This window comes from Panulirus ornatus, chromosome 51, assembly GCF_036320965.1.
Source record: "Panulirus ornatus isolate Po-2019 chromosome 51, ASM3632096v1, whole genome shotgun sequence".
NCBI lineage: Eukaryota > Metazoa > Arthropoda > Malacostraca > Decapoda > Palinuridae > Panulirus > Panulirus ornatus.
The window spans coordinates 7,480,148-7,496,612 of NC_092274.1; the positions used below are offsets into that span (position 1 = coordinate 7,480,148).

General features: G+C 43.7%; 1 long non-coding RNA gene across 1 annotated transcript in view; it reads right to left on the minus strand.

Moving 5' to 3' along the window:
* Positions 1-3,356, minus strand: part of LOC139764762 (uncharacterized) — a 262,860-nt gene extending 259,504 nt beyond the window's left edge. Inside the window, exon 1 of the long non-coding RNA XR_011716458.1 lies at positions 3,239-3,356. This is a non-coding gene — a long non-coding RNA (uncharacterized lncRNA). The remainder of the gene's footprint in view (positions 1-3,238) is intronic.
* Positions 3,357-16,465: the final 13,109 nt, after the last annotated feature.

A 16,465-nucleotide genomic window follows, 5' to 3' on the forward strand; every position in this document is an offset into this window, starting at 1 on the left:
GTGGCCAGCGGGTGGGCGGCCGGGGTGCCCCCCCACCACGACCCAAACACAATAACAACAACTTTAGCTTCGCAAAACCTGTTGTGAGGCGAGCGTGTTGACGGACGTATGCAAATAAGTCCTATCTCGCATCAAATGGCGAACGTGATCAAAGCTGAGCCATGAAGGGGGGAGGAAGGGGTGGAAATCATAGTTAATGAATAGCTGTAAAGGAAGGAACCAGTTGTCTGTGCGTATATGCGTATGTCCCCAGGGTACGCTTTCCACTCATTACACGCCTTATGTATTAGGGGGAGGGGGCAACGGGCTGTTTGTGTACGTACGCTTTAAAATACCGACGACCGAGAGAGAGAGAGAGAGAGAGAGAGAGAGAGAGAGAGAGAGAGAGAGAGAGAGAGAGAGAGAGAGAGAGAGAGAGAGTGTTTGACGCCTTAGCACCGTTATCATGCAACACTAAATGGCTCGGTCGGCTTTAACGCCCTTTGCAATGATGCAAACCCCCCCTGTTCGGTCATGCAGACCAGCCAGGGGGGGTGAGGGGCCCACAGAGGCTACGAGCTGAAACGACGACGCACCTCAAACGACAGAGGGAGGGAGGGGTAACGAGGCAAATGAATAGTTCAGAAGACGTTGAGAAAGACAGGCAATATCCAAGTTGGGAGAGGGCATGGTGACAGCCAGTCAAGATGACTCTCTCTCTCTCTCTCTCTCTCTCTCTCATTTTCCCCCCAAAAGGCAGTTACACCTTTAACTGAAGTGTTACGAGAGTGGGGGGGTGGAATGAAGATAACTAAAGTAACAAATTAGAAGGGGATTATTTCCATCTCTACAAACTAAAAAAAAACATATGATTCCCTCATCAAAGCACCGTAAACAAAATGTCTATGAATATCCTAACATGTATACACACTCATATTTCGAAATGGGATACACGTGTTTGTTTACATATGTATATATTCACGCTTAGAGGCGTTTACATGTTTACCTGGCGGTATTTACAAAAGTGTGATTACAGACGCCTTGTTCTCTACAACCGGGTTATAGCAACCCTTCAAGTGTGATCACAGACCACAAAATAACAACACCGAACTACCTGTTTTCCATAATTGGGTTGTAACGACCCCCCCCCCAAGTGTGATTACAGACCCTCCCCCTCCCTCCCTGTTCTCTACAACCGGGTTATAACAATATCATCCGGTTTCGATGGCACTTCGAAATACCACACGTCTCAACCCAGTTAACCGAAGTTCGGATTAAGAAACAAGGTTCGGTTGTTTGTTTGTTTGTTTGTCTGTTTTTATCCGGCTGAAGTCATTTTTCCACCGCTCCAACCATTACCAGAATTTCAAACTGCTGTATTTTAAATTCTTTTTTATTCACTGTTGAAACAGTCATGCAAAATAGACTGGTGTTAAAAAGTAATTTTTTTTTTTCCAATGTTCACAAGTGTACTTTATTTACCTTCCCTTTACTCATTTACCGTTGTCATTTATCCGACTCATTGACCTATCAAACAACCCTTAAACCCACCTGCATTTATCAAGTCATTTATTCCTTTATCCACAAGCATAACCACGAGAAGATGGAGTCCGGTAACACCTATGTGCATACATAGGTGTTACCGGACTGCATGCAAATCGATAACATTGTTACAAAATAACGATCAAAAAAATATCTTTATATATTTATTATACTTAATCGCCGTCTCCCGCTTCAGCGAGGTAGCGCAAGGAAACAGACGAGGAGTGGCCTAACCCACCCACGTACACATGTATATCTATATAAACGCCCATACACGCATATATACATACATATACATTTCAACGTATACATACATATATATACACAGACATACAGAGATATACACATGTACAAATTCATATTTGCTCCCTTCATCCATTCCCGTCGCCACCCCGCCACATAAAATAGCATCCCCAAAAATTTATATAATATATATAATATATATATATATATATATATATATATATATATATATATATATATATATATATATATATATATATATCAAAAAGCTATATCATCCTTCATGACGAACACTGAACTACTAACAAGAGAACTACCTCAAACTACCATTACAACTGCCGGTTCTGTGAACAAGGCAGGGCCATTCACACGATGGCTTGGGATAAAACATTTTTATAACATCGTTGTAAACTTTTACCTCAAACAATAAAAATCCAAAAAAAAAAAAAAAATTAGATTAAAAAAATCCAAAAAAGATGAAAAAAATCCCAAAAAAATCGTAAAAAATCCCAAAAAATCGTAAAAATCCCAAAAAATCGTAAAAAATCCCAAAAAATCGTAAAAAATCCCAAAAAATCGTAAAAAATCCCAAAAATCGTAAAAAATCCCAGCGTTGCAAATCATAAATCTTTTTTTTTTTCTTCACATTCTGTTACTTTTATTTGAGTGAATGACGCGCGAACACTATATACAGAAGAGAATGAACCCATCAGTAATCATATAAACAGTTACCCATCTACATTCACCTCTACAGCACAGTTACCTGTTTGAATTATACACATTTTTCTCTTATGTAGTTTTCTTATACCATCCTATTGGTTGAACGGACCTATGAACATACAACACTGTATGTAAATGTCCCATTCCAATCCTAATATTACATTCATAAACATCTTTACCATTTGGATATATATAAACAGCACCGTTTGGATATACATAAACATCTACCATTTGGATAGACATAAACATCTCTACCATTTGGATATACATAAACATCTCTACCATTTAGACAGACATACACTTCTACCACTTGGATAGACATACACATCTACGCCATTTGGAGAGACATACACATCTCTACCATTTGGATAGACACACACATTACTACCACTTGGATAGACATACACATCTACCATTTGGACAGACATACACATCTCTACCATTTGGACAGACATACACTTCTACCATTTGGATAGACATACACATCTCTACCATTTGGACAGACATACACATCTCTACCATCTGGATAGACATACACATTACTACCACTTAGATAGACATACACATCTACCATCTGGACAGACATACACTTCTACCATTTGGATAGACATACACATCTCTACCATTTGGACAGACATACACATCTCTACCATCTGGATAGACATACACATCTCTACCATTTGGACAGACATACACATTACTACCATTTGGATAGACATACACATCTCCACCATTTGGATAGACGTAGACTTACCTTATATTCCAGGGGTGTGTGGTAGACACATGGACCATATACACATTGCTGACACTGGCAATATCTTTGAAGTAACCAATGACACGACCTTGGCAGTGACCCGTGTAGACATGACCTGCCAATGGTGAGAAGACCTGATTAGGATGAGGGTTAGAGAGAGACACACACGCCCACTTGGGGGCGCGGCGCGCGCGCCCACACAGCAGAGCTATAACGTACTGAATTATACACGCAGTCTCTGACAAACGTACATGTACCACGAATGTGTAGGGATATACAAATGCGCACACATGCACCCACGTACACATGAATACTTACACGCTATCGAGCCTCCATATACAAATACGCACACATATACGTACACGTACACATGAATACTTACATGCTATCAAGCCTCCATACACACACACACACACACACACACACACACGTACATGAAGTACTTACATGGTATCAATCCTTCGTGTGTGTGTATGTGAGATAGAGAGAGCGAGGGAGCGAGAGAGGAAGGTCTGAGTGCGTTATATACAAGAATCGCGCCATCCCGCGGTGGTCGAGTTTCAGAGGCATGTCATCGCCCTCGCATGTGTCCTAGGGCCGCGCCCTCCTCCTCCTGACGAAGCATGTGGCTTCGAGGAGCTCAGGATGGCCGCTACACACGCCTACACCACCAATGTGTGTGTGAGGTGACCCCAAAGCGCCAGCCTACTGCCCAAGCCGGCTTCCAATACTAACAAGAGTCGCTGGATGTTTCCCAATCGACCAATTGCCCTATTCTCCTTTCCCATCGTCTATAAACCCCTTCCTCATTTATGATAAATAAAGATAAAGGACACCATTCTCTTCTTTACTCCTTTAATATCAACTCATTCTTCTTCGTCTCTATATATTCATATATATATATTTCCCCCCCCCCTCTTCTAACGTTGCTCTTGGGTGAAATGGTACAAACTAGCAAACAACCCATTGATGACCTTAAACAACCACCCCAAATGCACTCCAATTCTCTGTGACTGAAAATGTAACAATCGTCACCAACCAATCCCAGGTCGTTACTCTGTTACATACCTGTTACGACCCGATGTGTCACAAGGGCCTGGCACAGATATTCGCCCAATTATCATACGTGACGTTTCAAATGGAACAAGGTGATTACAACGCGCCTGTAACCATCGCTCTTCAGCCAGCCACACGTCCCGTTTTCTCTCTCTTGAAGATGTTACACATGGAAGAAGGATTTTTCAGAGCTCTTTTGCGTGTTTTCTCTCGTCTTCGTACTCCCCTTGGCTCGCGCTTTCTCCTTATCTCACTCTACCTTGTGTGTGAAATGTGTGTGTGTGTGTGTGTGTGTGTGTGTGTGTGTGTGAGAGAGAGAGAGAGAGAGAGAGAGAGAGAGAGAGAGAGAGAGAGAGAGAGAGAGAGAGAGAGAGAGAGAGAGAGAGATCACATCTCCAGAGACTAGTGTTTAATTCGCAAAATTTCGTTTTCTTTCTTAAGGCTCGCCAGACTTCATCACACCATAAACCTCTCCTTACGTAGTACACACACACACACACACACACACACAGAGTCAACAACTGTTTACCTCCGCTGTTCCCGCCACCATCCCTTCCAATGAAAGTCCCGATAAATATCGGAAGCGAAACGCAGTACCGATGTGTTATCCATCCGCATTTACAGCCTTGCTTTGCGCCACATGTGGAGGAGGTGGAGGAGGGACATGTATTAGCGCGCACGACACACACACACACATACACACTCCACTTTACGTGCCACACAGGACAACATGTGACCCCACCCACCCCGCCTCCCTGCGCTAGTTCGAGCCCCCAGTTAACGATGGTTACCCTCAATTGCCGGCACTTTTGGCTAGGGCACCGGCGCCGGCGGGCAATACAGAAGCAGGTGTTGTGCACGAACTCAGAATGGCAGTGGAAGAGCGGGCGTCCACAGGGGCGGGTGGGCGGGCTGAAAGGGTCGCCCACGGGAGGGAGGGAGACCTAATGGTTCACACACGTTTAAAAGGCCCAACAGCGAACAACAGCTATTTCATATACGTTTTCTCCCCCCCCCCCCACGAACCACCACCACAACAACAACACATGTAATTCACCGTAAAAATATAGAACAACAACTGTATTTTTCATCAAGCAATATGGCTCAATATTTTTTTTTTTCCTTTTCTTTTTTTAGGGGGGGGGGGGGATGGGGGGGTTTGCTAGTTCATTTGTTCCTAAATAAACATATTCCACTCAAGCAATTACTGATCATATTTATCACTAGTTTTACAAGCTACATTACAGTAACAAAGTCAAAAAAAAAAGAAAAAATTGGTGGGGGCAAAAAAAATTGGGGGAAAAAAAAATTGGGGGGCAAAAAAAATTGGGGGGCAAAAAAACTGGGGGGCAAAAAAAATTTGGGGGCAAAAAAAATTTGGGGGCAAAAAAAATTGGGGGGCAAAAAAAAATTGGGGGGCAAAAAAATTGGGGGGGCAAAAAAAAATTCGGGGGCAAAAATTATTTTTTTTCAGCCCAGTGGATAAAAAAAATTGATTTTAGCGATTTTTTTTTTTTTTAATCCTACGAAAAAATAAAATAAAGATGCTGTAAAAAGGTCAAACTTGGTAGTTGACCTGACCCCACACCCCCATCCCCTCACCACCAAACCTACGATAAACCAGCCAATGGGCTTCGCTTTAATCTAGGTCACTGTGAAAGCCTGACCAATCAGCTTTCAGATGGGGGACCCCATTGGGGTATTACGCAATGCAGTACAGGATGAAATTCAATCATCCCCAAAGGCACCTGTATTATCAAAATCATCCCCCCCCCAATTACAACGAAGGAAGGATCAACTTACGAATTCGGAGAAGTGAACAGCCACACGCGTCTCAATGGCGTTCACTTTTCCGTAGCGTTGTAACATCACTTTTCCGTAATGTTACAACGAACCGGAAGAGAATTCACGTAGTACGGACGTGGGGGGGAGACGTGGAAGGGGACAAAGCTTCCTTTCCTATAGGTGTGCTGAGCACTGGAATAAGCTACAGGCAGACGTAGTGAAGGCTAAGACTATAAATACCTTCAAAAGTCGTTTAGACAAATATTTGATAGATTTAGGTATACTCTAAGAAAAAAAAAAAAAAACGCCAGAAATAAACTGTATAAACGACTGCGTTAACGGGGACACCAGAAGGCCACTGTGCAGCAGCGGGGAGTCGGTGATAGTTTAAAAAAACTACAAATTGGAATTACATTTTCTTGTCAAGTTAAATATCTTTTTTTTCTTACCACGCCACCCAGTCGTGGGCCGTCCTAATTTTCAACTATAAAGAATTATCATCTTATGATAGTCCAATACTATTCATTGGCAGTCATATTTATTCACTACCTGACCATGTTTTGTTCCAAAGCATTTCCGAAACATATGCAAGCTTCTAAGTGTATGGACGCCACGCCACTGACGTCTTTCTAACTTTACGGGAGTTCTGAAACATCGTTAGGTAGACAATATCGAATCTTGGCGTTATTCCACGAATGGGGACATTCTTCCGTTCCTTGCGAAATTCTTATCTAACTCTCTTACAAGAACTTTTTTTTTTCCCACCAAAATACTTATCAGTTCAAGGAAGAGCGTGTCTATTCTTTGGGGGCACTGTCCATCTTTTGGTCTTCATCGTCCCTTGGAAAACTCATAGTTCTGTAGGACAATGTCTGCCTCTTTTAAAGAGCTTTCTCGTTTCTCAAGATGAGACGGAAAAGGTTTTCTGGATGCACTGAGGCGCGGCCTGACACAGTAGTGTATGTCATTTGAAATACAGTGCCGCCGCCGTATTCAAGTGCATTCTGAAGCACAGTTCACATTCATTTCATGACCGTCCGGCCTTTTCCCCTGCTCCAAAGAAATGAAGGGACAGATTACATATAAAATACTGCTGCCTTTTGGCCCATCCTGCTCCATGACCTCTCCTTCGTGACTGAGGGCATTGTACCCCAGCTGAAAAGGTGGCACTCACACCCACCGCCTCCCGGCCAATGACGGGAAGTGTAGCAAACACCCCTTAATCAAAAATAAGTTGTCAGGTTTCCTCAGCCTCTGATCACAAACTGGGAACGCTGATTGCTTCTATTGGCGAGACTAAGTCTTCTTCCAGACATCGCCAGGCAAAAGGGGAGGGGGGAACATATTTACCAATTCCGGGTCAATAAGCCTTAAAAGTGCGTCGGGGTGGGGGGAAGGGGGGGAATGAAAAGCGACTGTGAATAGGAGGGAGAGAGAGAGAGAGAGAGAGAGAGAGAGAGAGAGAGAGAGAGAGAGAGAGAGAGAGAGAGAGAGAGAGGTAAAGATGAAGCGGAGGAGGGAGAGAGAGAAAAAAAGGGAGGAAAAGAAATATTCTAAAAAGTTCGAAAGGTGAGATAACTGAAATGAATATGAGAGAGAGAGAGAGAGAGAGAGAGAGAGAGAGAGAGAGAGAGAGAGAGAGAGAGAGAGAGAGAGAGAGGAGCGCGCTCTCTCTCTCTCTCTCTCACACACACACGCACACACCGACACACAGAGAGAGACAGAGAAATGGAAAAAGGGAGAGGGGTTGGTTGACATCTGCTCTGAACGGAAAAAGTTTATATATATATATATATATATATATATATATATATATATATATATATATATATATATATATATACTGACGGGGGAGAACGGCGTGTGCCTGATAAGGGAAGAGCGGAGGGCGGAGTGATAAAATTGATGATGGTTGAGATGAAATGGGAAAACTGATAGACATAAAAAAAGGGGGGAGGAAAAATATACACAAACTTGAGTCAGGTTGGAAACTGAACTAGAATTACTGGAGAAGTACCGAGACACATGTGTGTATAATAAATATTCTTAAATGAATAAAACAGACTGTAATGATGAGGTAGACAAAATCAAGACTACAGACTGATAACATGTTTTTGATAAGACTGATCACAGAATGTTCCAAAGTTTGCCTTGGCCACCTCACAGGCCCTGGTTCAGTTCCTTGGCATCACGTCACTCCCCATATACCACAACGATCTAACTCCTACTATCCCACGCACGCCACTCACACTCCTGAGTATTCATACGACGGTACCCCATAACCTCCTTCACCCCACCATTCAATCTTTTCCTTAACCCAACCATTCAATCTTTTCTGCCTCCCCTTCCCCTAACTCACTTCGCTGCCGACAAGGGGGTTCTCTGAGTCAATCTCTTCTCACTCATCCTCCCCATATGTCCAAACAATTTCAGTGCAACCTAGTTATCTCTCTCAATCATCCTCCGCTTTCTACAACCTCTCTCTCTCTCTCTCTCTCTCTCTCTCTCTCTCTCTCTCTCTCTCTCTCTCTCTCTCTTTCGGTACACTCTCACTCCCCTCACACGATCAAACCCGCATTAGACCACAAAACGTTCTCAGCCATTTCATTTCGAACACGACCACCCTCTTCCCATTTTCTTTCATTGCCGAGGGCAAAGACTCGCCTCCGGACAACGCTTTTCGCCATTACTGAACCCTCATCTATGCCCATCATTACCCTAACACACAATCACCCCTCTTTCCACAAGCCTGCTCAAATGGAAAAAAAAAAAAATGCCAAAGGACATTTTCCAATACAAAACGTGTCAAAAGGGCAACGTTCTTATTGATAGATGTCTTTAAAGACCCAGGAATAGACAGAGAGAGACACAGAAATAACTGCAGAAAAAAAAAAATGCACTGTGCCATGCAAAAAACATAACCTGGAAAAACAAAATGGAATGAATTTTTTTTTTTCTTTAACGGTGAACTGATTAACGCGTACATAAAGAGAAGTCAAACTGGAAAAGCAACTAACGCGAACATAAAGAGAAGTCAAACTGGAAAAGCAGCTTATGCGAAAGCAACTAGTGACATGTATGTAAGTAAATGAAGACTGAAGTTACCGGACTCCTCCCGCGAGTCACAGCTAACAGTAAGCCACCTCCAACAAGGCTGTATCATAATCAGTTGGAGAAAAGGAGTTCAGTTGGAGAAAAGGAGTCCAGTTGGAGAAAAGGAGTTCAGTTGGAGAAAAGGAGTCCAGTTGGAGAAAAGGAGTTCAGTTGGAGAAAAGGAGTTCAGTTGGAGAAAAGGAGTCCAATCTAACAGTAAGTCACCTCCAACGAGGCTGTATCATAATCAGTTGGAGAAAAGGAGTCCATTCTCGTTCAAGACCAATTCGCCCCAGGAAGAACCCCATCCTTTCCCTTGCACCCTCAAAGTTGCAGGAAACCCTCTCCCATTATATGGGGGTACCAGACACCCTCCCCATTATATGGGGTACCGGAAACCCTCACCATTATATGGGGTACCGTCGCCTGCATACTCAGGAGTGTGAGTGGCGTGCGTGGGATAGAAGGAGTTGGATCGCTGTGGTATATGGGGAGTGACGTGATGTCATGGGACTGAACCAGGATGAATTGGCAAACACGCCGTGTGGGAGAACATAACAAAAATAAAAAAAAGAGGGAAATGGAACGAACTGCTCAAGATAAATGAAAATTGATAAGACCCGCGCACGACACATGCGAGAGATAACGATGTTCAATGTTCATATAAACGTTTTCTCGGTGAACAATACGCAAGAGAAAGAGGAAGACAAGCTGGCGTGCATATCTACATAAGTTAATTAAGGCTCTGTATGTTAACCTATTGGTACAACGATAATTTAAGCAGTTTACAAATAATGAAGGGATGACTCGATTCGAATCTTACAACGTACACAAAACCCGTCCAAGAAAAAGTGCACACCACCATATATATATATATATATATATATATATATATATATATATATATATATATATATATATATATATATATATATACTGGAAAGGATCAAAATTGAGCGCGTGATCAAGTATATTCCTGTGAGTCCACGGGGAAATGAAACACGATAAGTTACCGAGTGCACTTTCGTGTGATAACGATGTGATTATTACACGAAAGTGCACTTGGGAACATATCGTGTTTCATTTCCCCCGTGGACTCGAAGGAATACATAACGACCCCATTCACAACACTTGCTGTTCGAAGACAAGTTGTCAACATGTCAATGGCCTGTGCTTGGCTGAGAACGAGCGAGGCGAACGATTGAAAAACCAATAACCATTATAAAAAAAAAAAGAAAAAAAAGAAAAAAAAACAGAAGTCACAAAATACGGGAGGGAAACTTCTGCCTCTTGGGCGACGGTGCGTGAGCGCCTGAGGGAAGGTGAGGGGAGGTGAGGGAAAGTGAGGGGAGGTGAGGAAGGTGAGGGGAGGGGAGGGAAGGTGAGGGAAAGTGAGGGGAGGTGAGGGGAGGTGAGGGAGGTAAGGGGAGGTGAGGGAAGGTGAGGGAGAGGTGAGGGGAGGTGAGGGAAGGTGAGGGGAGGTGAGGGAAGGTGAGGGGAGGTGATGGAAGGTAAGGGGAGGTGAGGGAAGGTAAGGGGAGGTGATGGAAGGTAAGGGGAGATGATGGAAGGTAAGGTGAGGTGAGGGAAGGTGAGGGAAAGTGAGGGGAGGTGAGGGAAGGTGAGGGGAGGTGAGGGAAGGTAAGGTGAGGTGAGGGGAGGTGAGGGAAGGTGAGGGGAGATGAGGGGGGTGGGTTTCACGCATCCGCCGATACGCCAAGGGGACATATGCAAATTGAGTTTTACACTTTGAATCATTTCTTGTCCACGGCTGCCGCCCATCCCTCGGCCAGAGAGAGAGAGAGAGAGAGAGAGAGAGAGAGAGAGAGAGAGAGAGAGAGAGAGAGAGAGAGAGAGAGAGAGAGAGAGACCCCATCCCCTGAGAGAGTGTGAATATCTACCCCTTACACAGTGGAGAGGTGGTAGGTCGAGGGAGGCCAACACACCCCACACCACTGAGAAACTGGCAGAACCCACGTCCTACAGTGGGTAGCGACCTGAGGAACTGAAGCTATCTAGCCCACACCGCAGTGTGACAAGCCAAAACCCACTGACTAAAGTAGGACGACCCTAACCCACATAAGACACAGAGGCTAAGTTCCCACTGAGAAATAAGAGGCCTTGTATCCTTACGGCCAGTGTGTCCCCCTACAGAATTCCACTTGGGACACGTCTGTGAAAAGTGGTCTATGTGGTCATTTCTCCATCCAGCGTAATATACATACATATATAAACTGTAAACAATTCCCCTTCTCGTCCACATAATAAGTTTATGATACGCTCGTTGTCTGTCTTGGACAATCACTTGTTGACCAAATGGCGTCCTTAGCTACGTCTCTTCGTTATATATCAACTGACTGTTATATTTCTCTCTTGTGTCTCTCCTGATGATGTGATTATGACACGAAAGTGCACTTGGGAACTTATCGTGTTTCATTTTCCCCCCCGTGGACTCATAGGAACATCATGATCACGCGCAAAATTGTGATCCTTTCCAATATACATATATATCATTTGGATATATATATGAGAGCACCCCTGCCTGGGATTACATATAGGCACATATACTGTGAAATAGAGAGAGAGAGAGATAGAGAGAGAGAGAGGCTTTGTGTGTTCGCTGTTTGGTCCCCCCTAGTGCTCACAATTGAGGATAATGTTATTGTTTGTGTGTGTGTGTGTGTGGGGGAGGAAGACCTGTACACAGAGGGCTTATGTATGGCTTATACGTAACATGAAACCCACATTACAACTCATGATTACAATGGATGTTGTGAGCGGGTTCGTTCCAACCCAAGAGGGAGGGAGGGAGAGGTTGTGTGAGGTTGTACTGTAGCGCTCTCTCTCTCTTACCTCCACAACCTCCAGTAAACCCCTTTGGCTCATGGGGAGGTTCGACCAGTACTGAAGCGCTGGCGACGGTGAATTTACGCGCCGTTGCGAGAGAAGGAGGAGGAAAAGGACCTTGTCTTTGGATTGAATCCTTTCCAACGATAGGTGATTGGAATTCCTTTTTCTTTTGGGGGGATAAAGGATGTTGACAAGAGAGTCGACCTGATAATTCCTCCATCTACCAGTCCTTCACACTCTCTGTAAGTCGAGAGCTGTGTACTTACCTGTCGCTGTTGGGGACTAAAAGACACACACACACACACACACACACACACACACACACACACACACACACACACATAGTCTCTTCATATTCCAGATGCGTTTGGTCTATAAACCTCCCTACACGCATTTGGTGTCGAAGAAGTCATTTTGTTGATATGTCATCGACATCAAGTTCTGTCATCGCAGTGGGGCCAAAAGAGCTTCGTAAACCAAACGGGATGTGGCCAAACTTGAGAAAGTTCAACTCGAGACGAACTTAACCCGGGTGTAAGTTCACGTTTTACGTGCCTTCTTCTCCTTCTGGTTTTGATGTAAAAAAAAAAATACGAGTTTTTAAGATCATCGCGCGGCTCCTTCGGCGTTTACTTGTCCAAACGAAGGAACAGAAGAGGGAGTTAAGTGAGGATTTTCCGCGCTGAAGCGGGAAATGGCAAAATTGTATGAAAAGAAATGCATATGTGTGTAGTGTGTGTGTGTGTGTGTGTGTGTGTGTGTGTGTGTGTTGTTAGAGAAAAAGGGGGAGGTGGGGAGAATATCTGCATCATGTTCAAACTCAGATGGAAAAATATCTATTATCCTTTTTACATCGACTTGTTTCCATTTCGGTAAATTCTGTCGATTACCGGAAAAAGACGCGTCATACGATGAATATAAGCAAAACGAAATCAATGGTAGTATCATAATTATTGTAAGTCAGTTAGGAGGTCGTATTAACCCAGTAGAAGTCGAATCCCACCTGGGATTGCCGAAATCCCACCTGTGATTGCCGGAATCCCACCTGTGATTGCCGAAATCCCACCTGGGATTGCCGAAATCCCACCTGGGATTGCCGAAATCCCATCTGGTATTGCCGAAATCCCATCTGGGATTGCCGAAATGCCACCTGGGATTGCCGAAATCCCATCTGGTATTGCCGAAATCCCATCTGGGATTGCCGAAATGCCACCTGGGATTGCCGAAAATCCCATCTGGCATTGCCGAAATCCCATCTGGGATTGCCGGAATCCCATCTGGGATTGCCGAAATCCCATCTGGGATTGCCGGAATCCCACCTGGGATTGCCGAAATCCCATCTGGGATTGCCGAAATCCCATCTGGGATTGCCGAAATCCCATCTGGGATTGCCGAAATCTCACCTGGGATTGCCGAAATCTCACCTGGGATTGCCGAAATCCCATCTGGGATTGCCGAAATCCCATCTGGGATTGCCGAAATCCCATCTGGGATTGCCGAAATCCCATCTGGGATTGCCGGATTCCCATCTGGGATTGCCGAAATCCCATCTGGGACTGCCGTAGAAAAAAAACAAAACAACATCGATCTATGGGATAACACGAAGTTCCTCTGACCTCAAATTTGACCCGACCTTTTACCATGGTCACCCAAAATGACACGTTGGAAAACAGGTATATTCTTCCTTCCTTCTACCACTCTATTAATAAGTTAATGGTCTCTGGTTCCTTCTACCACTCTATTAATAAGTTAATGGTCTCTGGTTCCTTCTACCATTCTATTAATAAGTTAATGGTCTCTGGTTCCTTCTGCCACTCTATTAATAAGTTAATGGACTCTGGTTCCTTCTGCCACTCTCTTAATAAGTTAATGGTCTCTGGTTCTTTCTGCCACTCTCTGAATAAGCTAATGGTCTCTGGTCCCTTCTGCCACTCTCTTAATAAGTTAATGGTCTCTGGTTCCTTCTACCACTCTATTAATAAGTTAATGGTCTCTGGTTCCTTCTACCACTCTTAATAAGTTAATGGTCTCTGGTATCCTTCTACCACTCTCTTAATAAGTTAATGGTCTCTGGTTCCTTCTGCCACTCTCTTAATAAGTTAATGGTCTCTGGTTCCTTCTACCACTCTCTTAATAAGTTAATGGTCTCTGGTTCCTTCTGCCACTCTCTTAATAAGTCAATGGTCTCTGGCTCCTTCTACCACTTTCTTAATAAGTTAATGGTCTCTGGCTCCTTCTACCACTCTCTTAATAAGTTAATGGTCTCTGGTTCCTTCTACCACTTTCTTAATAAGTTAATGGTCTCTGGTTCCTTCTACCACTCTCTTAATAAGTTAATGGTCTCTGGTTCCTTCTACCACTGTTAATAAGTTAATGGTCTCTGGTTCCTTCTGCCACTCTCTTAATAAGTCAATGGTCTCTGGCTCCTTCTACCACTCTTAATAAGTTAATGGTCTCTGGTTCCTTCTGCCACTCTCTTAATAAGTTAATGGTCTCTGGTTCCTTCTGCCACTCTCTTAATAAGTTAATGGTCTCTGGTTCTTTCTGCCACTCTCTTAATAAGTCAATGGTCTCTGGTTCCTTCTACCACTCTCTTCATAAGTTAATGGTCTCTGGTATCCCATAAAACCCTTTCAGAAGGTTTTCGGTACAGCGTCTCACAACTGTAAGAGGAGAGTCCAAAACTTTGATCATGTATCTTAAGACGTTACTTGTATCATTTCTGTTTTCCCAATACTCTTTGGACTATGTCTTGAAGCTGCTAATGGTCGTTCGTTTGCATATACTCGGACGTTTGAACGAAGTCAGTGGGGGATGAATTTGGAATGCGATGATATATGAAAAATTCACACGAGGGAGAGAGGAGAGGGTGGGGGTGTGTGTGGATATGTGTGTGTGGGTTGGTCGCTCACTACTGGACATTACATAGAAAACGTGTCAGGGTATAGATCCGGGGCGGACGTAAACATGTTTTATTATCCCCAGTTGTGAGTTACGACCTACGCTCACACGAAGCCAATTCCCTGCTGAACTATGCTATATGTTTGTGTGTGTGTGTGTGTGTGTGTGTGTGTGTGTGTGTGTTCTATATTCCTAGCACTATATATTGTTTCGTTTTCTGTCGTTCTATATTCTTGGAGCGTTTTATTTTTCTCTTATGTTAGTTGAGACGGCACGGGCACCTGTGGCCCTAATCAAGGCCATCCCATATATATATATATATATCCTAGCCTGAGCCAGGTACCCATTTTATCGACCAACCCTTGGGCGCGGTGATGAACAGCTGGATTGACTGTGTACCGACTGGCCGTGACCAGGATTCGAACCTATGCCATCCTCGACCCTGGGCGGAGCGGGCCCGTGAATGCGTCATGGTCAGGAACGCTAACCATTACACCAATGGGGGATCCACTGTTCCGTTTTCTTTCGTCCTCTAGTCCTTTCTTAACAGAATAAAAAATGAAGTAAAGAACCCTTACGTCACAGTTAATGTGTTTTATCTGTTAAAGAATTGGAGAACTCTATGACAATGTATGACCCATACATTCTACATGACTCTACTTTGCAACCAGCTAAATTCATCTGTTTCCAGTCCCCTTTGGAAACTCTATGACAATGTATGACCCCTACATTCTACATGACTCTACTTTGCAACCAGCTAAACTCACCTATTTCCAGTTCACTTTGGAAACTACATGACAGTGCATGACCCCTACATTCTACATGACTCTACTTTGCAACCAGCTAAATTCATCTATCTCCTGTTCACTTTGGAAACTACATGACAATGTATGACCCCTACATTCTACATGACTCTCCTTTGCAATTTTGCGACTGGTTTCTGTGCTACAGCGAGCGTTGTGTGAAGAGATGCCATGTGCAGTAATCAGTCTTTATGTGATATCATATGTGATATCATATGTGGTACTTTTTAATGTGGCATTCTATAACGTTTATTCTATAATTCTTATACTTTTTTAATCCTTGAAATGAACTTAGAGCCTTAAAGTATTTGATTTTGTATCATGAATACAATTTGATAATAATGACATCTTATCTTATCTGAACCTCTTTATGGACCATCGGGTCTTCTGTTATCTGTCCTTCCTGCTTATAGCACCATTCCATGACAGGTCATTCACTAACGATACGACTATCCCGGTCACAAATGCCAATCCCATTAGTAACCTAGTTGTTGGAACTACTATTCCTTCAAACAAACCCATCTCTGCTCTCTGAGATAACATTCTCGCCTTTCACACATTTTTCAACGCTCCCAGAACCTTAGCCCCCTTCCCCACCCTGTGACTCACTTCGGCTTCCATGGTTCTCGCCCTCCACACGTTTTTCAACGCTCCCAGAACCTTCGCCCCCTCCCCAACCCTGTGACTCACTTCGGTTTCCATGGTTCTCGCCCTCCACACATTCTTCAACGCTCCCAGA